Source organism: Homalodisca vitripennis, chromosome 3, assembly GCF_021130785.1.
Source record: "Homalodisca vitripennis isolate AUS2020 chromosome 3, UT_GWSS_2.1, whole genome shotgun sequence".
Taxonomy (NCBI): Eukaryota; Metazoa; Arthropoda; class Insecta; order Hemiptera; family Cicadellidae; genus Homalodisca; species Homalodisca vitripennis.
This window is the reverse complement of record NC_060209.1, coordinates 210,933,615-210,959,760: the sequence shown is the minus strand read 5'-3', so window position 1 is coordinate 210,959,760 and position 26,146 is coordinate 210,933,615.

Here is a 26,146-nt window from a genome sequence, read left to right as displayed (position 1 = left end):
CGGGTGTCCGGGAGAAGAGACGTTCTGGTAGAGATTGCCAATCCAGAGCACTGACTTTAATGTTAATGTAAATGTACAACAAATAGAATAAACTAATATTTAAATGAGAGAGTAACACATGGGGGAGAGAGTAAGTATGGTAAGCAGTGGCTAGAGAGTACATAAGTGCCCCAGGCGGGATCGAGAGTATAATGAGCAAGCGTGCCTACGCTTGCAAGGTGGGCAATTGATAAGTCAACCGTTGTGATTGGTTGGTCAGTGTACAGTAAACAGCTGATTCGGGGAACAATGGTTCATTGGTCTGTCACTGTACGTGAATATTTTAATCCAGTAAGGAATGGTATTGTAGGCACTAGGCCGCAGAAAGAGATATAGGATTAATGTAGTATATACAGTTTAGTAAACAAATTCAAATATAGAGTATAAATTGCCCAAAAAATATATACATAATTATTATTCAATAAAAGTAGCCTTTTCATATTAGGCAATAAAAAACAAGTTATTTAATGCAATAATACTTAACATACCGGCCGCCTTGAATCACCTTGGGATTCAATGAGAGAAAGAGCAATATAGGCTCAAATTACAAAGTTTATAGGCGGTGGTAGAGAGACAGTTAATTAATTGTAGAGGTGAGGTAAGAGAAACACCTTCACTGCTGGACGAGTGAGAGTTCCACTTGAGGTCTTGAGATGTACCACTCGAACTGTACCATCTTGTCCTGGAGTGACATCAGTGACCCGTGCAAGGGGCCATGAGAGAGCGGGAGTATCCTGATGCACCAGGACGAGGTCTCCAGGTTGGAGGTTGCGGGAAGGAGTGCTCCACTTGAGGCGCTGCTGAAGAGTCTGGAGATATTCTCGCTGCCAACGCTTCCAGATACGTTGGTGCAGCGCTTGAACCAGATGCCAGTGAGAAAAGCGGTTCGTGGGTATGTCCATCAAGTTCTCTTCAGGCACGGAAACCAGAGGAGAGCCGATCAAGAAGTGTCCAGGCGTCAGTGGGAGAAGGTCGTTGGGATCACTGGAAAGAGCGGTGAGCGGGCGAGAGTTGAGCATCGCTTCAACCTGACTTGTGAGCGTCATGAATTGAGACAAAGTTAGTATGTGGAGTCCCATGACACGTTTTAGATGGTGTTTAGCACTCTTGATGGCACTTTCCCAAATTCCACCTTGATGGGGAGCAGCAGGAGGGTTGAAGTGGAATCGAATTGAACGGTCAGCAGCAAAGTCTTGGACTTTGCGCTGGCCAGCCGTGAGGATTTTGTGTAGGGCATTTTTAGCAACTACGAAGTTCGTGCCACAGTCACTATAAAGGTCTGTGCACAGGCCACGACGAGAAACGAAGCGAGTGAGAGCACCAAGGAAAGCTTCGGTGGACAGGTCCGTCACCACCTCAATGTGAACGGCCTTCGTAACCATACAAACAAAAATACAAATATAGGCCTTAATAATGCGGACAGAGCGTAAATTATGGACCTTGAGCGAAAAGGGGCCACCATAGTCCATGCCGGTGGAGAGAAAAGCTCGGGCTGGAGTAATGCGAGCTTTGGGGAGGTCGCCCATGAGAGGGGCGTTATTTTTAGGCCGATTCTTAAAACATGTGAGGCATCTAAAAATGCGAGATCTCACCACGCTGCGTGCAGAGAGGATCCAGACTTGCTGGGAGAGCAGAGAGAGAGTAAGCTGCGCGCCAGCGTGGAGATGTTTGACATGGACATGGTTAATGAGGAGGTCCACGACAGGGTGCTTCTTGGGCAGGATGCACGGGTGAGACACGTTCGGCGGGAGGTCAGCGTGGCGCAGTCTGCCGCCGACGCGGAGAAGTCCATCCGGACCCTGGAATGGGGCGAGGCGTTGAAGTCTGGTAGAACACGTCTTTCGGTCCCGCAGTAGAGCCAGATCTTCAGTGAAAGCTTCCTCCTGCACGGTCTTGAAAATTCGCAGCTGGGCGGAGTCCCGTTCTGTCTTGGAGAGAGGTCCGACGTGGCGGTTTGGTGAGCGACAGTTGTGGATAAAACGCAATACGTAGGCCATCACGTGCAACAATTTCCTCCAGGAAGAGTACTGGATGAGGAGGTCCCACGTAGGCGGTGCTGTGGCCACGGCAATGACAGGAGTGGAATGCTTCAGCTCCCCTAGCTCCTCCAGAGAGACCAAGTCCAGGCTGGAATCAGTATTTGGCCAGGCCGAGGAGGGGAGACACAACCAGTCGGGTCCATGCCACCAAAGGGGATGATCCACCAATTGAGAGGGAAGGATCCCACGGGAGGCGCAGTCAGCAGGATTGGAAGCACTGGGTATGTAGCGCCAGCACTCCACAGCCACAAGCTCTTGAGTTTGTGCCACACGATTAGCCACATAGGTTTTGAGGCGATAAGAAGGTGTTTTGATCCACGCGAGGGTCACAGTAGAGTCGCACCAGCAAACAATAGAACCAAACTTGCGGGTGGGAGCCAATTGAGTAACACAATATTTCACAAGTTGGGCCAGGAGATGAGCTGCGCATAGCTCCAGTCGGGGCAGCGTCACTCTTTTGAGAGGAGCGACGCGAGTTTTAGCCATAACTTGGCTTACGTGCACCGTGTCATTGGAGGTAGAGCGGATGTAGACTACAGCAGCATAGCCTAGTTCTGAGGCGTCAGAGAAACCGTGCAAGTCCCAGTGAGTAGCAGCAGAGTAGGGGATAGCACGAGGAATTGTAATAGTAGCAACGTGCTTAAGTTCAAATAAAAAGGCGTGCCATTTTTGGTATATTTCTGGAGGGAGCGGATCATCCCAATCTATGCCAGAAATCCATACGAGTTGCATGATATTTTTTGCGAGCATTATGCAAGGCGCCAAAAAACCACAGGGGTCATAGACTTGAGAAATGAGACTTAACACTTTACGCTTAGTGGGGTTTTCACAAGAAAAATTAAAATTAAACGTAAACGTGTCAGTCAGAGGGGTCCATTTAAGGCCCAAAATAGAGAAATGAGGCTCCTGAGAGGGTTGCAGAAAAACTGGGATTTCCCGATGATCTTCAGGAAGGTGTTGCAGAAGTCTCGGAGAGTTCGAGACCCATTTCCGGAGCTCAAAGCCACCGAGCCGAAGGAGTTTGATGAGTTGATCTTGAAGTTCAGCGGCGAGTTCTTCAGTCTCAGCTCCGCAGATCAGGTCGTCGACGTAGCTCTGGTGCTTGAGATTCTCAGCAGCATGGGGCAGCAGTAGCGGTGACCTTCGTCTTCTGCCAATTGATGTAGCGTTTTGATGGCCAAGTAGGGTGAACAGTTCAGGCCGTAGGTAACTGTCGTGAGCTTGAACGTGGACATCAAGTCGGTGGGGTGATCACGCCATAAGATCAGTTGGAAATGTTGATCGTCAGGATGCACCTTGATTTGGCGGTACATCTGTCTGATGTCACAAGAGAACACTACGTTCTGAAGGCGGAAGCGCAGAAGAATGTCACAAATATTATTTTGCAGTTTAGGTCCGGTCAACAGAGTGTCGTTGAGAGAGAGTCCGGAACTGGTTTTGGCACTGGCGTCAAAAACGACGCGTAGTTTGGTGGTGCTACTTTGTGGCTTGAAAACACCGTGGTGTGGCAGAAAGTAGTGGGGAGTGCTTAAGTCAGGAGTAGGGCAGCCCTGCATATGGCCTAGAGAGAGATATTCATGTATAAAATCAGAATATAAATTATAATACTCCACATTAGTGGGAGCGTGGAGCTTGCGCTCGAGTGAATAGAGTCTACTTTCAGCATGAACTTTGGAATTTCCCAGATGAGTACTGGTGTTCTTGAAAGGGAGGCGGACCATATATCGACCCTCACGGTCCCTGGAGTGCGTGGTAGAAAAATATTCATCGCATTGAGTTTCCTCTGCAGACCTTTTACTGGGAGCAGGCAGTTCCTCTTGTGTCCAGAAACGCTGCAGAGAGGCGTGGAGGTCCACCTCAGCAGTCGAGAGAAGAGAGACAGCCATAGTAGAGACAGACTGCGTCAGTGGTGTGCAGGGAGCCGTCCCCATCAGCACGAAACCAAAACAGGTGCCCAGGGCGTGAGGTAAATTGAGACCAAGAGAGTAGGTCTCGTGAGTAAGCATATGTGGAAATAGCGCTCCACCAATAAGCACGTCAATGCCACCAGGGAGGTGGAAGGTTGGATCAGCCAGTGTAATATTTTTAACCTTATTCATGACCTCCTGAGATATTTGCACTCGTGGGAGATCTACAGTGATTTGTGGCAATATGTGGAACGAGTGCGGGGCGGCAACTGGGTGGCCAGCAAGAGTTTCCACGCCCAGAGTTAAAAATCCGCGTGTGTGAGCAGAGGTTTGAGAAAGGCCGGCGACATTAATAGTGGCCGGACGGCGCTGTGTACCCAACAGTTGGGAGGCTTTCTCGCTAATAAAATTTAGCATGCTTCCTGAATCAATTAAGGCACGAAAGACATAAGCTTGTCCGTTAGAGGCGGTGAGCTTGACAAGAGAAGTACCCAGAAGAACCGTGGTACTAGGGGCGAGGTCTTGATGCAGTGTGCCATGAGCGTGTAGTGTGGTGTGTTCGGCCGGGCTAGGAGGTGAGAGCGCTGTGGTCGCAGGCGAGGGGCGGACAGCAGGTGTAGGTGTTGCACTGCTCTGTGCAGGCCGGCCGCCGTCACGGCCGTTCTCCACAACGGGACGAACGCGGTCCGATGTACTAACACTGGACCGTGTTGGCCGATCAGTGAAGTGTAGCAAGGTATGATGACGACCACGACATGTTCGACACGTGAATTTAGACTGACATTCACTTAATCTGTGCGTCCCCAAACAAGAAGAACAGCGGTTGTGCTGTTTAATAATCCCGTGCCGTTCTTGAGGTGTCTTTTGGCCGAAGCTGGGACAGCCATAAATTTTATGACCGCTCTGATGGCAATAAAAACATGATGGGCCTTGTTTATAGGCCGAGGAGGGTGGAGAGGAAGCCGCTAACAAGCTCACGTTTTTAAGAGACGGTTTGGGTTTATCAAATCTGGGTTTTGACCCAAAATAAGAACTTGAAGCGTTCTTGGGGTCCACAATATTGTCATGTAGACTACTGTCCTCAATGTGGCTGCATTCCAGGTTGAGAAACTCAATTATTTGTTCAACCGAGGGCAAAGTATGAAGCTCTTCCTTTTTTCGAAACTGTTCTAGGCGGGTGACCATCCGATTATCAATCTTGCGTAATAACAAGGCTGAGAGAAGTGGGTTGTTACTAGTGATGTCATTGTTTAATGCTTTAAGTGATTGCGTATGTTCGTGAAAAAGATTAAGGAAAGCACGGATATTATTCACAGATGTGCTGGAGATGACAGGAAGGTCTAGTATTTGATTTAAATGTAGTGTGAGTAGACGCCTAGTATTATGGTAGCGATCCTTCAGCAGCTGATAAGCGATTGCATAATTTTGCTCAGTTATATTTAGCGACTTTATCAGAGCGAGTGGTTCGCCTGAAAGCACGCTCAAGAGATATTGAAATTTCATTACATCGCTTAAGTGCGCATTGTTGTGTACGGCTTGTTCATAAACGTTGATGAACGTACAGAAGTCCAAGGCAGCTCCGTCAAAAGTTTTTAATTCCAATTTCGGTAGCCGGACGTTGACTTGAGGGGAGGCAGGCGGAATAGTTTCGCTTTTATTAGCTTTAGCTTGTCTCTTGGTCTCAATCATAAGCACGTTAGCAGAAATGTAATCAACTAACTCGTCCACGCTCGCTAATGCGGAATAGTTAGGTGTATAGTCGGCATCCACTTTTAATTCCAACTCGTGGCACAAGTCTAATATTGCTGAAAATTCCTGTCTAAGTCTCTGAATAGATTTAGCTCTGACAAGCAACTGCTGAAGTATATTTGGATCGGAAGTCTTCTTAGTTAAATCATAGATACTTTGTATCTGAGAAAAGAGGTGTTCTCGCTTTGCATTGGCCACTTTAAGAGACATCGCCATGTTGAAAGTGTTTGTAGAAAATTAATCAATTTGAGTAAAACTTCAAAGGTGAAAAGTAAACAAAATATTGTCCTCTTGAATTGAGACAGTGATAAAAATAGAAACTAAATTATTTTCCTCTGAAGTATTTTCCCCAAGAAATAAGAAGTATCTAAACAATATAATACAATGAAAAACAATTTAAAAAATATTGTTTAGTTTTTTGAGGTAAAAACTCAATAATAATGCAATAAGTAGAGTAGGCTCGTATAGGCCTATAGTATAGTTTTGTTTCGAGAAAATAAAATACACTGTTATTATGGAAAAACGTAAACAAGACAAGTTGTTATTAAATAATAAACAACAATTAAGGTTATTGTTGAGCTAAATTCAGCTATAATGTAGCAGAGGCTCTGGAAACATTATGCGCACGTACTACATGTAAACTGTCAGTGGTAAAGTATGGTAATGTTGTGACAGTAACCATAAACCATGCATACATATGCGTGAGCAATGTTCAAATAGAAATTATAATAAACAATTGTGAGCAGTAAGTAGCCTTTTTTTTTCTTTTTAAGCTGAGACTAGAATATAGTGTTGACAAAATAAACATTTAATTTTGCAATAAGGGTGCAAGTCCTGCTCAAGGTAAAGTGTCAATAACCAAGATTGTTTATATTTAACCTGCTTAGAATAATGCGTATTACAAGTAGGGCTGATAACCAGCAAGTATTGAGAAGCGGTAACCATTAAACACAGTAATCAGTTCACCTGTGCTGTAACAGTCTGAAAGCTTGTTTGTCAACAAAACAATGCAGTCGACAGAGCACCACAGCTGATATGATCAGACGTCACAGCTGATATGATCACAGCTGATATGACTGGAGAGGGGATTGGAAAATCGATATGCACGGACTTTGCAATCGTGAAAGAACCTGAAACCACACTTTGAAATATGCACTGTATATAGCTTATAAGAGTTGAGATTGCACTGATATTCACCAATGGACTAAAGTTCTTATTATCCGGCTCGCTAAGGACCATGAAAAGAATGGATTTTGGTTACAGAACCGTGAAATAATATTTTAGAGGCTCGACTAAGAAGGACCACTTCACACTAGGCAGTGAAGACGCCAAACACACTGATTTTAACAAGAGTTCACTAGGTTACACATAATGAGTTTATGAACAGTGCATATTCAAATAAAGTGTATAAAATAAACAGTTACCTTTATTTTCATGAGAGGTACCTAACCGTAGTCTGCTGTTGTTGAGGGCCAGGTTGTGATCAGTAAGTGTTGGAAATAGGCTGCTGTCTTGTAGGCAGGCGTGAAGACGGAAGATGTCCTTCACGGATTCACTCACGCACAATACGACCGCAAACGAATAGTTCATAACACTGTGGCCAGTCCTGTAGAGCACGGTAGACGCGGGTGTCCGGGAGAAGAGACGTTCTGGTAGAGATTGCCAATCCAGAGCACTGACTTTAATGTTAATGTAAATGTACAACAAATAGAATAAACTAATATTTAAATGAGAGAGTAACACATGGGGGAGAGAGTAAGTATGGTAAGCAGTGGCTAGAGAGTACATAAGTGCCCCAGGCGGGATCGAGAGTATAATGAGCAAGCGTGCCTACGCTTGCAAGGTGGGCAATTGATAAGTCAACCGTTGTGATTGGTTGGTCAGTGTACAGTAAACAGCTGATTCGGGGAACAATGGTTCATTGGTCTGTCACTGTACGTGAATATTTTAATCCAGTAAGGAATGGTATTGTAGGCACTAGGCCGCAGAAAGAGATATAGGATTAATGTAGTATATACAGTTTAGTAAACAAATTCAAATATAGAGTATAAATTGCCCAAAAAATATATACATAATTATTATTCAATAAAAGTAGCCTTTTCATATTAGGCAATAAAAAACAAGTTATTTAATGCAATAATACTTAACACACATTCTTCGCCTGGACTGCCTCCACCACCTTCATGTGACCATTCGGCTACAGGGGTTTTTCAATGTAGCAAAGTGAGTCTACAGGATATCAGGCGAATGCATCAAAAGTTTTATGCAGACCCAAATAGAGAGGCCCAGCAGAATTTTATCCTGCGATACGTCACTGTAAGTCAGCCCGAGCGGGAGAGGTCAAGAAATGGAGATGAGGGAAGCCGGAAGAAAAAGGTATCAACAAAATATTTCATTCCTGTTTTAAAATGTGGTCGACCAGAAATAGTTCCAGTGTGCAAAAAACTCTTTGTAAATACCCTAGGTGTATCAAGAGATAGAATTCGGTTGTAGTGTAAAAAGTTCTTTGAATTAGGAGATGTACCCAAAGACCAACGTGGTGGGGACACAAAGTCTTTGAAATATACGGAAAAGAAAGCTTTTATAGAGTCCCTTCAGGTACTTGAAAGCCATTATTGTCGGGGTAGAAATGTCACTCGTCAATATCTCCCAAGCGAGTTAACGATCAGAGGACTGTGGGAGCAGTACCAAGGCTCTCATGACGAGGCTCTTAAAGTTAAGTATGATTATTTTTGAAACATTTTCGACAACGATTATAATTTAGGCTTTGGCTCTCCTGCCACAGATGTCTGTTCAACATGCCTGTCCCTTCGTGACAGGATTAAGCGTTGCAGAGATACACAGGAAAAAGACACTTTGAAGGTAGAACTCACTGTTCATAAAAAAAAGGCAGATGCTTTTTACAATCTGGATAGGGAGCAAAACGATGGTGAAATTACCTTTAGTTTTGACTGCCAGAAGAACCAGATAATACCCAAAATTCCTGACCAAGCCTCCTATTACTTACGCCAGTTGTACATTTACAACTTTACAATCTGTGAAAAGGCAGATGCTTTTTACAATCTGGATAGGGAGCAAAACGATGGTGAAATTACCTTTAGTTTTGACTGCCAGAAGAACCAGATAATACCCAAAATTCCTGACCAAACCTCCTATTACTTACGCCAGTTGTACATTTACAACTTTACAATCTGTGAAGGTACCTCAAAAGATCCTCAGACAAAATCTTCTCCTATGTTTGGTTAGAAAACCAATATAAAAAAGGCTCTAACCAAATCGCTTCAACACTATACCACCGTCTGCTTAACACAGATCTGACAGGAGTGCACACTATCAAAGTGGCCGCTGATGGGTGCGGCGGCCAAAACAAGAATAACATAGTTATTGGTATGAACAAGTTCCTTGCACAAGATGCTCCACAGTCAGTAAAAAAAGTTATTTTGATTTTCCCAGTAGTCGGCCACTCCTTCATCCCTCCTGATAGGGTTTTCGGCCGAATGGAAGGAAAAATTAAGAAACACACTACTCTTTTGACAGACAAAGAGTACATCGAAATTTTTAAGTCGTGTGCCACTGTGATCCGCTTGGGACAAGAATGTCCTATGTTGGATTGGAAGGAAGCAGTGTCAGCAACTCTAAGAGAACCCAAAGATTGGCACTTCAGGTTACGCCCCACTAAACGTATACTCATAATAAAAACAAAACAAGGTAATTTAAAGTTAAGAGGGGAAACAAACTACAATGTAGATTCTGGAGTAGGGAAAAGCATTAATAAGCCTGGGAAACAGTTATAAACATTGAATCCCAAACCTGTGAAGGAAGGTGTACCTATAAATAAATTGAAGTTAAAAGACTTAAATACACTTTTGACGAAACACTTCACCAAGGAATGTGAAAATAACCAAGATCTGAAGTTCTTTAAGAATCTTTTCGACCAACAGAAAGCTCTTTCTGATCCCCAAGACAATGAACCGAACATAGGTGAGATCGACGATACTAATGAGGAGTTAGCAATATGAACATGGACATTTACTAGATTTAAGCTGAAATAATTAAAAAATGTTATTTGTATATATTTTTGAATCATTTTTGTTACATTAAACATGTTCTTAAATGATCTATCTCTTTATTTTAATCTTACTCTCCCATATAATGCAGCAAAAATCGTTTAATCCAATATACTGTAGCAAAACTCGTTATGTCCAAACTAAACCCACCTAAATGTTAACATATATTTTTGAGGATACTGGACATACATTATAATGTACAAACCTTTAGAAAAAATGTGAAAGGAGCTTACAATATACATTACTTTATGTTCTACAGTTTTTTGGGGTTTCTGAAAATTCTTCAAAATGGACATAACGATTTTTGCAACTGGGCGACTCAGTTGACTTTGTTTTAACAGGTAAGTTTCTTAATTGACATCCAGGAGCAATCATTGTATCATCTTCAGTATCGCCGTCTCGTGTACGCACTATGTTATGTAACACAACGCAAGCTTTCACAATGTCTTTTGAGAATTCTTTTGAAACGTTAAGTGATCTATAAAAAAAATTCGTCACTTATTTCCCAAAATACCAAAGGCACATTCTACATATCTAAGTGCTCGATGTAATCTGTAGTTGAAAATACGTTGTTTCACACTTAAGTTATGACTGACATATTCCTTGAGAATATGTCCGTTAATAGAAAATGGACTGTCAGCTATAAAAACATACGGTACTTTCAATCCCACTAGAAGAAGCGGCTTTGCTTCTGGAAGGTTCAGTTCACCCTTTGTTAGTCTCTCCCAAAAAATCGTATATTGTAGAATGGATGAATCACATTCTTTTCCAAATGACCCAATATCAACATACAGAAATGTATAGTAAGAATCAACAACAGCTAGAAGTACAATAGAATAGAAAAATTCGTAGTTGAAATACATTGAACCTGAGTTTGCAAAATTTTGGATCCGGATTTGTTTACCATCAATTGCACCGAGGCACATAGGGAAATTAGCTCTTGTTTTGAATTCATCTGCAACTGATTCCCAATCTTCTGTTTTCAACTCTTTAAGGTAAATTCGACGGAATGTGTTGCAAATTTGGCTGCATACAATTTGAATTGTGTTGCTTAGCGTTGATACCGATCCGATTAACTAAACGGGTGGATAAATATTACAAGTACAAATTCGTTGACGTTGTTTTTTTATTCCTTGTTTCTCCCTAAAAACCATGGTTATTTTAAAATAGTGGCAGTTTTTGCCCCATGTAAATAATGAGTGTAGCTAACCTAACCTACATCTGATGATGAGCCCAAGGTTGATTTCTCTTTTATTATGTTTTTTTTTTAGGCGAAAACATCATTAAAAGATGGGTAACTATTCGAGATGGTTTTATGAGATCTCTAAAACCTAAAACTGGACAAAGCGCAAAGAAAAAGTACTTGTACAGCGAGCATCTAAATTTCTTGTTAAAAATAGCACAAAAAGAGGATACTACAGGTTTAAAAATAAAAGTAAATCTTCTGAAATAAATAAAGTTCAAAGTTATTTAGAAATCAAAAAGTTCAATTTGGTCACGGATAACAAGGCTTTGGCGTGGGTGTTATCCCATTTTATAAAGCTTGGTAAGTTGTCAAGATGGGTTGCCACTATTTTAAGGCTACCATTCGAAATTAAACATGTGAAAGGTAAAGACAATGCTGTAGCTGACTATTTGTCAAGAGTATTTGAGAGTAAGGACAATAATGAGGAACTGTGTGAGTTCGAGGAATTGCAATATTACAGTGTATAAAGTAACAGAAAGTCAAAATGTAAATAGTCCATTTAGTAAGGTAGTGATTAAGAAGAGTGGTAAGAAATGTTAACAACGAAGAGTGCTGTAATATAGATAACTTAAAGAACTTTCCATTAGCGTTTAATGAGATTAAAAATCATCAAAGTGAGGACTTGAAAGTTAATGGAAGTTGAGGGATTTTTTTTTATTTTTGTATTTTATATATATATATATATATATATATATATATATATATATATATATATATATATATAAGGGGCAAAAAACGCTGCGGTTATCATCGCCCTCAAGAAAGAATTGACACCTGCTCGTATTTGGAGGTGTCAATTAGGTACATAAAGATTACATTGTACACGGTATAACAAAAGTAATAGGAATCACGACAAGTAGGTGAGTAATTAATTTATACTTAAAACTAGATAACAATACATGTAACAAGGGAAAGACTGTAGAGAGGTCTTAACCTATATAAAGGCTAAAAATATAAATAGAACATAAATAAGGACAAGGTACATAACATTAATTAAATAAACTATAAACACTTAACACATTTTACTGCCACCAAGGTAGCTGTAAAGGGGCTAATTTGGCAGCTGTCAAGATAATGTACCTTAAATTAAATAATAAAATTTATAAATATTAACAACAATAGATAGTCGGAATAAATAAGTTTAACATTATATTATATTTTATTTGTCAGCGACGTTGCATTCAGAAAACACAGGAATCTTTGAGTTGCCGTCCCATCATCACAAAGAATATCGTTCAATGAAGCCGAGTAGCGAGGGCAGTCAACAAGCACATGTTTGACAGTAATGACAGTGTCACATGTGTCGCAGACCGGAGGATCATCTCTACTCATGAGGAAGCCATGTGTGAGAAGCGTGTGGCCTAGCCGCAGGCGACACAACACAACCTCCTCAAGACGACTCGGGCGGTTCGCTGTCTCCCAGAGTCCAACGCAGTCTTTAATACGTCGTAACTTGTTGTTAACGACTGCCTGCCACTCGGTATTCCATTTGGCTTTCAGTTTGCCCTTCACAACCGGGATAATATCGGAAGAAACCATCCGTGCGGTGTAAGGCTGGAGTTCCAATGCTTCTTTGGCTCCTCTATCTGCCAGCTCATTTCCGGATACTCCAATGTGTCCAGGTACCCAGACAAGAAAGACAGCAACACCTTCGGACTGAAGGGAAGACAAAGAGTGCCATATTTCGCGGATGATTATGTGTTTAGAATACATATCGCTGATGGCTTGTATACCACTAAGGGAGTCGCTACAGATAACCAATTTATTTGTCATGGCACATGTTATATTTAGGGCCTTTTTGATTGCTGTTAATTCGGCCGTGAAAATGGAAGAGTCGTTGGGGAGACGAAACCCGTACTGTCTAACCCCAGTGACGAAAGCACATCCAGTTCTACAACGTTCCTTTGACCCGTCAGTATAGACAACATCGCAAGGTGCGAGGCTGCCTAGTATTTGACGGAATTCTTGTTGGTAGACTGTTTCTGGAGTTGAGACTTTTTTAAACCTAGAGAGATTTAAAATAATTTTTGGCATTGAGATGCTCCAGGGTGGGATATCACATTGATGAACGACTTTAAAATGGTAATCGTTTAGGCTTTTTTCATAAGCGTAGGATTTGGCCCTAACGCCTAAGGGTGAAGGAAGATTTGGTCTCGATAGGAACGAATTATAGAGTGGATTTCGCAGGACCGGTTCAAACGCAGAGTTGTCTGGCTTCCCTGAAAGAGCGTGAACATAGTTTAGGGACAGCTGCTGCCGTCTATGCGAAAGAGGGGGTTCTCCCGTTTCTGTGAGAAGAATTTTAATATGAGAAGATCGAAAATCTCCAGTGGCCAGTCTTAAAGCAGAATTATGGACTGGGTCAAGCATTTTGAGAGCACCGGGTCTTACGGACCCATATGCTTGACATCCATAATCTAGACAGGAACGGATGGTGGCTTTGTAGAATCTGAGCATGCATGTCCTGTCAGCCCCCCATTTTGTTCCGCTTAAAGCTCTCAGTATGTTCAAGCGCTTCACGCATCGATCTTTTAGGTCTTTCAGGTGAGGCACCCAAGTTAGCCGGGTATCAAATGTGAGCCCCAGGAATCTGATATTGTCACAAGTAGAGATTCTCTGACCCAGCAAAGAGAGCGTTGGCTGCTCAACAGTACGCATTCTGGAGAAAACGATGGCTTTTGTTTTAGGTGGCGAAAAAGAAAAACCCGTAACTCCGCACCACTGCTGGAGCCTGTTGATGGTAAGCTGTACAGCTCTCTCCCCCACCGCTTACTTCTTTGTAGAGATGTAAATAGAGAAATCATCTACAAACAAAGAACACCGCACAGGAGGGGTAACGCAGGATGATATTTTATTGATTGCAATGGCAAACAGAGTACAGCTTAGAACGCTACCTTGTGGAATACCATTTTCCAGCGTGAATGAATCGGAAATGGTTGTCCCAAGTTTGACCTGTATGGTTCTTTCCGACAAGAAGCCCTGTATGAAAGAAACCATGTGGCCCCCTACACCCCAAGAAATTAAAGCATTTAATATCCCCCTTCTCCAAGCTTTGTCATAAGCCTTGGAAATGTCGAAGAATACAGCGATCAACTGTTTTCTTTCAATAAAGGAATTCAGGATTGCCGATTCCAAGGCAAGTAGATGGTCACTTGTAGACCGGCCTTGTCGGAATCCGCACTGGGAAGGTGAAAGAAGATTATTTTTCTCCAGAAACCAAACAAGACGTCTGTTGACCATCCTTTCGAATACTTTGCAGAGACTGCTAGTAAGCGAAATTGGTCTATAGCTTCCTGGAGAAGTTCTATCTTGGCCCGGTTTTTGGAGAGCGATAATGTGTGAACGACGCCAAGAATTAGGGAATATGTTTTCTAAATATATTCTATTATATAATTTTAGAAGATCTTGTTTTCCATCCTCCGTCAGGTTCCGCAACATGGCATAATGTATATTATCGGGACCTGGAGCAGAATTTGATGTCGCCTTTAGTGATGAATCAAGTTCATCAATGGTAAAGGGAAGATTTAAAGGAGAGTTGTTATTAATATTTAAATTTAGAGGATGTCTTTCTGTATTTGTTTTGACATTTTGAAACTCCCTACTGTAGGATGACGTTTTTGAAATTTCCGCAAAATGTGAGCCGAGTAAATTGGAAACTGTCAAGGGATCAGTTACCACATCGGTACCATTTTTCAGAGCAATAAGAGAAGGTGGAGAGGTCTTACAGCAAACAGATCGAAGCTTCCTCCAAACATCAGATGTAGGAGTAGTTCGTTTTATTCGATCTGTATAGTCCAGCCAGGACTGCCGCCGTCTCTGCCTAAATACCTGTCTTGCTTTTGCCCGTGCTCTTCTGTTCCTACTTAAATTTTCTTCAGTCGGTGATCTGTTGAACTGTCTTAAACATTTTCGACGTTCCTTTAGAGCCGCCGAACATTCTTCAGACCACCAAGAAACCTGATGTTTGTTTGGTGAACCCGAAGATTTTGGAATGCTCCGGTTTGCGGATGTTATAATATTGGATGTAAATAATATAGTGGCTGTATTTATGTCGTTTGATTGGATATTAATAGTTTGAGAAATTATGTTCTTTTTGTACTCGTTCCAGTCAGCCCTCTTAATTTTCCACCTGGGACACCTGCCTGTCGAAGACGGAAAGGATTGAAAAGCCACGGCAATGGGCGCTTGGTCACTCCCTGACAGGTCGGGAAGTACGGACCAATGCACTCGAGTTGCCACGATCGGACTGCAGATTGACAGGTCGATTGCCGACCATATGCCAGTCCTAGGGCACATGTAAGTGGCCGACTCGTCATTGAGAAAGACCGCTGCCACTTCATCCCACAATCCCGCAACCATCAAGAGATAAATCAAAAGGGGAAGGTGGAATATATATGGAGGAGATGGTTAATTTAAAAGGAACGTCGATTGAAACTGCCACTGCCTGGAGGTTTGTGACGATGTTCAAGGCTCTAGCATTAACAGAAGAATCTGCTAGAATAGCCACACCTCCACAGGCAATTTGTTGGCGATGATCTAGGCGAAAGATGTCATAACCATTTTGTTTGAAATGAGTATGAGGAGACAATTTAGTCTCTTGTAGGCAAATAAATTTAGGTTTTCTTGTATTTATAAGTAGTTTTAAGTCTTCAAAGTGGCTTCTCAAACCATTAATATTCCATTGTAATAGCATTTTATATTATATTATATATTTTATTTTGTGCTAGTTCATCGTAATCTTTTTTCTTTGTTTAGATACGGGACGGAAGTTACCATGAACAGGCAGAAACTCTGTCTGCATCTCCAAAGGGTCCTCAACCATATCATCATCAAGTGATAATTGGGAGGATTTGGACGAGGATGGATTAGTCTTTTTTACTAGGAATTTGGATCTGTTTTCTGATTTTTCTTGTATATTCTTTTTTAGTTTGTCGGTGAGTTTTTCCCTCTCTTCCAAAGATAAGGCGGGTTTCGTATTTGGTTGCACCCTATCTCTGAAAGTAGGAGTAACTGTTGGGCGACCTTGAGTCTATGTGTTGGACTTAGTATGGGGCGTGTGGACTGCTTGGGAAGGATTACCGGTGGATGCCAACGGATGTTGTCCGGTACCGGCTGCAAGCTGCTTAACCAAAGCGGCAACCTGTTCTGTTAATTTGAGTACCATACCCTCCAAGGCGGTACATGACGGGCACTGTGCGGATTGGACTGGGGCTGAAGCAGCTTCAGAGTACGAGACTCCCTTTTTAGGGGTTGGAGCGATTCTTCTCCTGTACTCTTTGCGGGCTTCGTCAAAGGAGAGTTTGTTAAGAGTAACAATCTTCAATACTTCCTTTTTCTCTAAGTAAACTCTACACTCCTTCGAGGTGGCCGCGTGTTTGCCCTTACAGTTCACGCATCTGACGTCGTTCTTGCAACCTTCCTCTTGGTGGCCTTCATCGCCCCAACGGGAACAAGTCTCAGGGCCCGAGCACGTCTTAGTAGAGTGCCCGAATCTCTGACAACGGAAACACCGCTGCGGATTTTTGAAGTATCGCCGTACAGTCAGGGACAAGTACCCAGCCTTAATAGTTTTTGGGGGTTGGGGAAATGCAAAGGTCAGAATTAGACCAGGAGTAGGAACCTTTCTCCCATTCTCCGTCCGAAGCATCCTGACCACATCGGTCACCATTTCACACTGCAGCTCGTCCTTGATTTCCTCCTCACTACACTCCATCAGGTCACGGCAGAAGACGATCCCCTTGGAGGTGTTCAGTGAGGAGTGCGGTTGAACGACGACTTCCACCTGATCAAAAAAGTTTGTCATCTGAAGGAACTTCTTGGCTTGGATGTAGTTTGCAGCCTCCACCAAGATAGTTCCATTTCTCAGTTTGCTTACAGATTTAGGCTGACCGCCTGAGGAAACAAAAGCTTTGTTTATAAGAAAAGGACTAACCTTCGTTAGAGTTTTGCCTTCATCTATGACTAACGATTAGGTATAGTGGAGTTGGAACGTTCATATTTTCTGCGTTTACTTTTTCTCCCACTTTCCTTTGTTTTACATACGATTCATTTTCAGAATCCGACAACTGTCGCTTTTTCTCTGGATCGTTGTCTCTTTCTCCGAATTCTTGCCCTAAGGGTGGGGTGGTTTGAGTTTCCATACATAAGGTCACCAGCGCATCGTGTTTAGTAGTGCGGGCCATTCACCGGGAGCGGGCATGCCCTCGGGTTCTTTTTCTGCTTTGTATCCTTGGTGGAAGTAAGTTGGTTTTAATGGAAAAGACATTTTTTGTATACTTCCACATTTAATTTATTAAAATAGCGCTTTCGCCGGTTAAGGCATCATCAGTTTGACATTGTTTACAGAAAAAAACATATGTGTAAAATATAATAAACATATGATAAAAATAGAATAAAATTTAAAACTAGCTGTAAAGACCAGTAACTAATAAATTATAAAAGAATTATGTAGAAAAATATGGTTTGCAATTCATAATTTTGGAATGGATTTCTTTTTTTACTAATGGTATAAAAATATCACTGAAATTTACGGAAGGTTGGGAAATAAAATTATCTTTTAAAACTGTCATACACGCACTTTCAATTTTATTTCTTTTACTCCAGGAAGATTCTTTAAACACTACACTAGACGATTCAAAATTTATATGAATATTTTTCTTTACTGCATGTTCAACTAATTTAGATTTTTCAATGTTTTCTTTTTTATAATTATAAATATGTTCTTTTACCCTAATTTCCACAGGTCTTGATGTTTGGCCGATATACGTCTTGTTGCAACCACAGTCAATTTTATATATCACATTCTTGGTTTCTTGATGTTTGTTTTTCGGTTTTAATTTTGTCAAGTAGCTTCTTATATTATTTTGGGACTTAAAAACAGTGCGGATGTTAAATTTACAATTTATCCTACGATTTTTTTCTGATGTTCCTTTTACATAAGGAATAGTTACGGTAGTGAGATATTTAGGATTGTCTGTTTTGGTAATTTGCTTGCAACTTTTGTTTTTAGCCTTAGCTCGTTCAGTAATTGATGGAGGGTAGTTGTTTTTAATCAAAAGTTCTGTAGTATAATTTTCTCCTAAAATTTTATCTTTGTTATCAGTTACCAAATTATTAATCTTCTGGAACAAACTTTGTACTAATCCAATTTTTACATGTTGAGGATGATTTGAATTATAATTAAGGTACTGTCCACTGAAAGTCTTCTTGTAAAATAATGTTGTTTTAATTGTGTTTTCTTTTGTTTTTGTTATCAAAATATCAAGAAATGGAATTTCACTGTTAACCTCATTTTCAATAGTAAATTTTATCGATGGTCTAATTGAATTGATGTGTTTTAAAAATTCGTCTTGGATGTTAATTTTATTTTCCCATACACAAAAGACATCATCAACATACCGTAACCAAATTTTGGGTTTAATACTCCAATTTTCAAAAGCAATGTCTTCAAAGTGGTCCATAAAAATGTTGCTAATTATTGGGCTGAGAACACCACCCATAAGTAAACCGGATACTTGATTGTAAAATCTATCTTTTAACTGAAAATAGTTGTGGCTAACACATACAGTAAGAAGTTCCAGTTAATAGATAATGTTGTTCTCACACTGAAGTTGTTATCATTAGAAAGTAGTTGTCTAATCAGACACAAAGCTTCAGAGACAGGTACATTTGTAAACAGACTATTTACGTCGTAGCTGACCATAATATCACTGTAATCAATATTAATATTTTTTATTTTATTGATAAAATCTTCTGAATTCTTGATGTAAGAATTAGCTTGTCCAAATAATGGACTAATAATAGGTAACAAAAATTTTGATAACTTTGATACAGGAGAGTCAATGGAACTTACTATTGGCCTAAGAGGAATTAAATCTTTGTGAATTTTTGGTAGTCTATACAAATGTGGTGGCTTTGAATATTGAGGGCTTAATTTTACAATAAGAGGTTTACCTAGTTCATTTTCATGGTTTTTTAGGGTCTGTTTTATAATTTTCTCAATTTTACTGTAGGATCCTTATTTATTGAAGTATATTCATCACAGTTAACTAATTTATTAATTTTACTATCATACTCTTCCTTGTCCAAGATAACTGTAACTTTACCCTTATCATCAGGAAAAATTACTATGGATTCATCATTTCTTAGCGATTTAAGAGCACTAATCTCTGTGAAAGTAAGATTGCTTTTGGGTCTATTTGACTTTTCCAGTGTTTGTCGGATCAATGCCCTCGGGTGTCCACAAACCGTAGCTTGGGGGACAACCCTACCTCAGTTCCCCGAGGCCCGGTTTCCATCGATTACCAAGTCGGGAATACGCGCCACGTGGCAACAGGGGCTCCGACACCCCTGCCTACTGAACACTTCCTGACCAAGGACCGAAGTGGCTGGCTTCTGAACCAGTACATGACTTACGCCTCGGCAGAGACAAGCTCACATCAGCTCTCACCGACACCAGATAGGGCATCTAGTGCCGGCTTAAGCACTCCCAGGAAATTTCAAAAACGTCATCCTTCAATAGGGAGTTTCAAAATTTCAAAACAAATACAGAAAGACATCCTCTAAATTTAAATATTAATAACAACTCTCCTTTAAACCTTCCCTTTACCATTGATGAACTTGATTCATCACTAAAGGCGACATCAAATTCTGCTCCAGGTCCCGATAATATACATTATGCCATGTTGCGGAACCTGACGGAGGATGGAAAACAAGATCTTCTAAAATTATATAATAGAATCTATTTATAAAACACATTCCCTAATTCTTGGCGCAGTTCACACATTATCGCTCTCCAAAAACCGGGCCAAGATAGAACTTCTCCAGGAAGCTATAGACCAATTTCGCTTACTAGCAGTCTCTGCAAAGTACTAGAAAGGATGGTCAACAGACGTCTTGTTTGGTTTCTGGAGAAAAATAACCTTCTTTCACCTTCCCAGTGCGGATTCCGACAAGGCCGGTCTACAAGTGACCATCTACTTGCCTTAGAATCGGCAATCCTGATCTTTATTGAAAGAAAACAGTTGATCGCTGTATTCTTCGACATTTCCAAGGCTTATGACAAGGCTTGGAGAAGGGGGATATTAAATGCTTTAATATCTTGGGGTGTAGGGGGGCACATGGTTTCTTTCATACAGGGCTTCTTGTCGGAAAGAACCATACAGGTCAAACTTGGGACAACCATTTCTGATTCATTCACGCTGGAAAATGGTATTCCACAAGGTAGCGTTCTAAGCTGCACTCTGTTTGCCATTGCAATCAATAAAATATCCTGCGTTACCCCTCCTGTGCGGTGTTCTTTGTTTGTAGATGATTTCTACAAACAACTTCTTCAACGTAAGCCATTGCGTACAGGCCACATAATCGAAATTTTCAAATCTTTCACATTGCACGTCTTTGGAATCTTCAACGACTAGATTGGATGAAGAGGGACCTTTTGTTTGTGACCTATCAACTTCCATTAACTTTCAAGTCCTCACTTTGTTGATTTTTAATCTCATTAAACGCTAATGGAAAGTTCTTTAAGTTATCTATATTACAGCACTCTTCGTTGTTAACATTTCTTACCACTCTTCTTAATCACTACCTTACTAAATGGACTATGAAAGGTCACAAACAAAAGATTCCTCTTCGATTCATGTGGCCTGTACGCAATGGCTTACATCGAAGAAGTTGGGAAAGTTGAAAGGTCATGAAGACCTCCAGCTACCAGAGCAGATTGGCGCAGTTTTTATGTACCGTTTTACTGGCACATGAGGGGTTAGCTTTGAAATTTAAAATAAACTTTTGTGAAGGTTTAAAAATAAAAGAAAATCTTGTGAAATAAATAAAGTTCAAACTAAAATAAAACTTCTTCTTAAAAATAATAACTGGAATTAAAATTAAAATAAAAACTTCTAGATGACTGTTAAATTTCAAACTTGTAATATATTCGTCACTTCAAAAATGTACAAAGTTCTTACAGCTTGTATTTTATTCAATTTTCAAAATTCAAACATTCACACTCTAATCTGATCTGGCAATTCTTCACTTTAATTTCGAGATAGTTTCATGAGATCTCTAAAACCTAAAACTGGACAAAGCGCAAAGAAAAAGTACTTGTACAGCGAGCATCTAAATTTCTTGTTAAAAATAGCACAAAAAGAAGATACTACAAGCAGTTATTCTACGACAAACGCTGAATGTTGTGAAAAAGTTGATTCTGAGCCAGTGTTGCCTTCGCCAGTACCATGAATTACGCCCACCGAATGTGAATTAAGCATCAACATCCTAGAAGTACAATCGAAAACAGTCCAACCATCATTTAACAATCAATTTAAAAACAGACAGAAGCTGAGAAAAAGGCAGTTGGACCCGATCGAACATGAAATTTTGAAAGAGTTGAAAGGACAACCTGCTAAAGAAAGAACCGAGAACGAAATTCTTATGTTATCTTTTGTTCTTCCAAACTCCAAATAGTGCCTCTGTGACACCTCGGTGTTAACGCCCCAAAATTTCAACAAATAAATAAGTGTAACCTAACACTACGAAAATGTCTTATTGTTACTTAAGTGATTATTTTAACCACCTTTATACTGGTAAGACCTCCCCAATATGTAACAATGCTGCCGTACACATCAAGTGCCATCCGGATTATTATAGGAAAATATAGGCGTTAAGGCCACTTCAGAACTTCAGAAGAAAGGGACAGGAGTTCTGCCACAGCCTGTATATGCATTAAATTGAAGCCCACGGTGATGCGACAACACCGGTGTTGTCGCAGCCACGTGTACGGAATGCGCTGAAATCAGCAATAGTTGTGTTGTACGCAGGCCTTGAGCAGTCTAAAAGCACCATGTACTTTGTTAATTACTAAATGAATCGCCTAGGCGGCAGCACCTCTCAGAGTACCATCCTAAGACGAAACGCCCTCTGATTGGTCTGGAGCCTTGGCAGCGGGAGGATCGGGCGATGTTGAGGTGATGCTCGGAGAGTCGGCTAACTTGTGCGGAACGCGACAGACGTTAACTTAGGCCCTCTCCCCCCCCCTCTCTCTCTATCCATATTTTAACTTTTCGGAAGCCAAATTCTAAATTCTTAATTATGTATTAATCAAACCTAATTATTTTATTAAGGTAACACGGTACTCCCTATCTTGCCCATGTTAAATTTGCTGTTTTTAGGTACACATAATTTTTTTAAAAGTTGTTATATCAACTCAGAAAAATCACCCCTATTAGTTGACACTATTGTCTACAATATTATGAACCAAAATTATTTTATGGCTATAAATAAGCACTTGACACCAAAATAAATATTGTAAATTTAAAATCTAAATTTAAAATATAAAAAAATTCATAAATCATGAACAGTGATAATATGGAGATTTTTACTTCATAATACTGTTTTTATATGTACATAAGACAACTGGTAAAAATTTCATTGAAATCGGTTCATAAATATGGCTACAAAGTGTACCGAAAGACAAAAAATATCAGTTTTCGGGAAATAGCAAAAACCTAAAACGGCTACTTCTAATACATATAAAAAGCTTTCAAAATAATACTTAAAATAACCCTGCTCCATAACTTGGTCCATCTTCCTCTTCTGTATGTTCAAGCCTTCTTTTAGCAGTCTTTTTAGCCTTCCTAGTCCTTTTTTTAATGTCTAAATATGCTTTCTCGGCTTGGCGCACACGCTTCTCATCGCTGTTTTTTAGTCCTACAACACAATTTCCCCCTGCCCTTCCACACAGTTCCTTTAACACTTGTACTTTGGCTAATACACCTTCATTGAACGAAATTACACTGTCCAAAACACCAATCTTAAAGGTAGTTGCATTAACAAAATTATTTTTTGGAAGCCGGGTCCAGATGATGTTGTTAAACGCCTCATTGCAATTTTGTGTGTTACCGTGCATGCATCTTTTCAAAAGATTAGGGCTACACAGGTGTTCATATACAGGTTTAATTACTTTCATCACTTCTGGAGGAATAGAGTTTCTGTGTTCAGGGCAAGGTAGACCATAAGCTGCAGCCCGATTATACCTACACCAAGAGTCACCACCAATTGGACACAAACCGTGCGATGGGTCGGCGTCTGTTGATATCTTGTGGTAGTAAGTTGCCCAACATGCCTGCTTCATTTCTTCAAGAGTTGTACTGGATCTAATTGCCTTTCCATAGTACTCCTGTAGGTTGTTTATCACAGCGTCCGTCAACCTTCCTTTCCCAGAGAGGCGTTTACCATCCGGAAGGAGTTTGTTCTTATAAACTTTACGTAGTTCCCTAAGTCGTGTTCCCATCCGCTTCTCAACATGGTTGATGCACTCTAATTTATTTACAGTAACTTCCCCACCATAAGGCTTTAGTTGGCACACAGCATCATAAGATTTGCAGTCTCCGTCTCCCAAAAAGTTAACATATCGGACTGGCACAGGAGGTTCTTGTGATCTCTCAAATATTTTTAGAGCACCTGCTACTTCCATTCCTCCGCTAGAACCTTCACAGTTGATTAGGCAGTTAGGGTGGTCTTTTTGATATTTATTTTACACGAAGGACAATACTTACTGAGGCATTCAACATCCAGTACTTTGGCTATGTCTAGGCTAGTGGCAGTTACTGCTCCATGTAATGCCCTCGCTTCTGCCATGTCCCATCCATCGCAACCGTGATATCACTGCTTCCGTCATTGTCATTTATTGCTTCCCTTTTTGTATTTGACATTGATGTTTTGCTTACTTTTTCTACTGCAGTTAGTACTCTTTTATTATACTTGCAAAACCTAGAAGGTGGAGGCGGCAGGTTCATTACAGAACAAAATGTCTCGGCGGCATCGTGACCTTTGCCAATACTCCTTAGGCCGTAAACAAATCTTAGGTTGTTTTCAAAATGCATGATCTCAGTTCTTTGAGAAGACATAAATGATGTCTTTGTTGAGCATTCTGAGCAAGACAGCACCAAGTTTGAAACTATTCCCTGACGTTTAGTTGTATCCTCAAAAAGCTTCATGCTACCTATCGCATTACACTTTCTACAAATAACATTGCAACAAATTTGATCTGAAAGAATTTTGAGATCAATGATTATGTTACCTCCTTCAAATTCTTCAGCAAGATAATCACTAGTCTTACCCATCATTCCTATATACTTCAGTTTTTTTGAAGATGAGCTTCTCTCATTTGTAGGACTTGTTGCTGGGTTACTAACTGTTTCCAAGTTTTCTAGGTTAGGCCTATTTTGATAATTTTTATGCCTGGTGTAAATGTTTCCAGAAAACTTCTTTTTACCAAAAGCTTTTATTCTAGGCATTTTCACAAACACTACACTCAAAACACACTAAACACCAAAAATAACTTATTAGTTTCACTTCAAAGTTGAATAAACAACAACAATAACAGATACACTGGTTGGTAGGCTATGTTATTGTACGGACTTATTCTGCAATGAGTGACAGCTGGAGACCTGCACAAAAATAATACAAGCAATACAATGCTACGAACTGTAGAACAAAATAATTCACCAACAGTAATATAACAAGTGTGTTGCTACCAAGCTGTTTGCAGCACACGATTTTGCAACGCTGCGGTCCAAAAATTTGTGTAAGGGTTTAGTAATTAATTAATATATACACGAAATATATTTTTTACTAACAAGTGTTTGGTATCACTGAATTCAGGAAAAAATGCTGATTAATTTTATGTTATAAAACAAAAACACATAAAATTTAAGTTTTTGGGTACCATGTTACCAATCTAATCCAAAGGGTGTGCCAATTTTAATAAATCATATATTAGTTCGACTCCGTTGTTTTATTTTGAAAAGTTTATACAACCTTCCTCGCCACGAACCCAAGTGAAGATCTTTCGCCTCCCACTGGGCAAACGAAGGCAACCTACCACAACTGGTGTCAGGTGTGGGGTGGTACTGACTGCAAGAACGTCACCAAGATGCGAGGTAAGTGATTGAATAAATTCAGCATTAATCTTCTTAATTAAATTTTTCCGAAATTCAAACCTAACACTTTTGAAGAAAATATTTCACTTAGGCCTAACTGCAATTCATTTTAACTGCAATTTCATCTTACAAACATTTTTGAGTCCCGTAGAGAAAATAGGTAGTTTATCAATTTATTAGAGAGTTTTGAAGTAATTGAAATAATTTTAATAGAAATTACTGGCGGCCATTAACCACGCTAAGAGTTCCGACCCCCCCCCCCCCTACACTGTTAGTGTAAGGTACCCGCCATAATGACGTGACGGACTGGTGATTTATGAATGAATATTACTGAAGAGATAAAGTGTTAATTAATTGATGTAAGAGTTTTGTTAGAGAGAGAGAAAGGTAAAACTATAATGGTATTATAATTATTGTTGTAGGTCGGGGGAAATATTAATTCGAAATCTACATTGTTTGAGGTGGCATATTAACTTGTATTAATTATTACCAGAGTTACATTTCAAGATGTCCGTTGTTGTTGAATGAAAGTGACGCTTAGAGCTGCTACATTGTAAACATTGATGGCCAGTGATGCCACTGGTGATAAATAAAAATTACTGTTTAGGGGCTGCCAACCTAAAAGCTCTGCATTGTATTGGTGATTGTGATGAATAGTGGGACAGTTGTTTGAAAATATAAGTTTATTGAAAAATAAGTGTTTGTAGAATATATTAACACATTAACCTAATAAATAAAAAGCTTTTAAATTAACCTAGTCTTAATTGCATGTGGAATTAACGATACACATAAATTAAGAAGGAGGTCTATGAGTGAGTTGTATTATGCCTGGGCGTTAGTGGAAATAAGCCATTAATTTGAATTTATTGATTAACAAAAAAAAATTGATTAAATTGAAATAAATAAATACTGTAACACTCGTTTTAAAATAAAAGAGTCAGTTTGAATGGCTTATTCTTGCTATCAGGTCAAAGGGCCCAGATCACTCCGATCTCCTTAGGAATCAAGTACTATGATAAATAGTTTTTTTTTTTTTTTTTGACTTGTGAATTAAAAAAAAGGGAAATTCTTTTATAACGACAAAAATTGATCGAACTTAAAACATTTCACCTAGGTAGTTAACTGAATTTCGGGGAAGTGGGAATTCTCTTAAATATTTAATGAA